The following is a 2164-nucleotide window of genomic DNA, read 5'->3' on the forward strand; positions in this document are numbered from 1 at the left end:
CAATGAACGTATCGACCACACTCCCGGATGACGAAGTCTGTCAACCAATCTGATGGAGATTCACATCGTTATTTTCCAACTCCTTCTCTTGATGATCCACAATTAAGCATTTGGACAAAAGATTTTCACCTACAGCCAAACATGCTCTAGACTAATGTAATATTCATAGATCAACAAGTAGCTGATTCAAGGTGATCCACATAGCTCAGCATATATGGACCTCAATTCATAATAGGGAGGCGTTTTCAGCTTTCCAATAGTGTTCTTGGTGTGCTTGAGCTAAGTATCACCTCATAGTTTTTTTTTTTTTAAACCAAAATCTTTCACCCACTGCAATCCTAGTGAACATTACCCCATAAATTAAGGACAATAAGGACTGCAGTGGGTCAAAAGATTTTGGTTAAATAAAAACAAGAAGACTGTGAGGTGATACTAAGTTCAAAGCACACCAAAACACTATTGGAATAAAGCTGATAATGTTGGAGTTAAGTTTCAAAACAAGAAGTCTTTTCCTTTTGTTCAAATTCTTTGATAGTAGTAAAAGCATGTGAGCTAGAGTTTAGTCCCACACACACTGGGAACTTGCAAAAGTTTCCTTGAGTATATATATATATATATATATACATAGAGAGAGAGAGAGAGAGAGAGAGAGAGAGAGAGAGTTGTATCTTAAGGGTGCAAGCCCTTTGGAGAGGTACTCTCCCTTGTCATGTGTGTGTACAAGTACATCTGTACACGTACAACACCCCATATCATATTGTATTGTATACTAATTCATCTTCTCTCTTCCCTCTCTTTAAGTGTTGTACAGATACATTTGTACACGTACAACACCCATATCATATTGTATCTCTTCCCTCTCTTTAAGTGTTACTTAGTATAGTGTTCGGATTTCCCTTCTTAATCACATTAGGAGTGCTACCTTCGTGATTGGACAAAGGTTACAACAGATAATCACTCCCCATGTTAAAGAACTAGCCCATCTCGATAATTTAGAACAAGACTTGCTACCAACTGATGTCCTCGCCAAGAGGATCAAAGAGGCAAATAATGAGCACACAATAGCAAGAGGGTCACCTCCCTCACTTCTCTCATCTTCTTCCATTGGCCTGTTGTAGTTTCTGATAACCAATTCATCCAAGGTTGGTTCCTCTCTCCAAGGAGGTGGAGTGACACATTCAGAAGCTCCTTGGAAATGTTTTTCCAACTAGCAATTTTTTAAGCGTGGAAATGTTTCTCTCATTACAGACAATGGTAATTGTTCGGAGCATTTAAATCATCAACCAAAGTAAAACATAAAGAGTGAATATCAGCTTTGCGCGTTAACTAATTTAGGAAGGGAATCTTATACATTGTGTAAATTTTCTACAGGTACAAGAAGAATCACAAAATAAAAAAATCCACATAGAAGTTACCTAAAATTGAACAGAAAACAGTTTCAACACACTTTTTAGAATGTCAAACAGTATCAGATTAAACAAGAAATCAACCCAACAAACAAGGAGTTTTCAGTAATCTATGAATGTCAAACATACACCTCTCCCCTTGCCCACTTGTGATTTCCGATGAGTGTATTTGGTATGTCCCTTTTGAAGAGCTGAAATTATCAGAAACAGATGTTCAAACCTCACTCATGACCTGTGGGGATAATTCCTTATCTTGAGTGTGTGTGGGAGGCATGGAAAGAAAACAAAAAATGTGGGTTTCAGTGGTACAGTTAGCGTCCAATTATTGATTATGAAGGCTACACTTTAGCTTTGTAAAATCAAAGGAAAAGGTTTACAAAAGAATAATATTTCATTGGGAGTAACTTAGCAGTCTCAGAGCTGAGGTTTGGCAGGTTGCTAAAAGGATTAAACTAGAAGTTTCCCACTGCCAACAGTAAAGTAATACTGACTGGGTGCTGTGTAGTGAGTACTGGTGGAGGTGCTTGCTGCAATCCTGGTGAAGAGGTGGAGCATCTAGGACTTGGGTACCGTTCCGTTCCACCTCTAGGACTCCACTGTTCTGTTTTGTCATTTCCATGGCTAAAAATCTCGTATTCAAAAGGTTTCAATCCAGAAAGCAGTTGATGGACTGAAATAACGACAGAATTCCAGCTCTCTAGCCCTGAGGTATATTGTGATCACAAAGTTTTTTTTTTTCCTTTGTTGGGGGGGGGGGG

The sequence above is a fragment of the Macadamia integrifolia genome, chromosome 9 (assembly GCF_013358625.1).
Source record: "Macadamia integrifolia cultivar HAES 741 chromosome 9, SCU_Mint_v3, whole genome shotgun sequence".
NCBI lineage: Eukaryota > Viridiplantae > Streptophyta > Magnoliopsida > Proteales > Proteaceae > Macadamia > Macadamia integrifolia.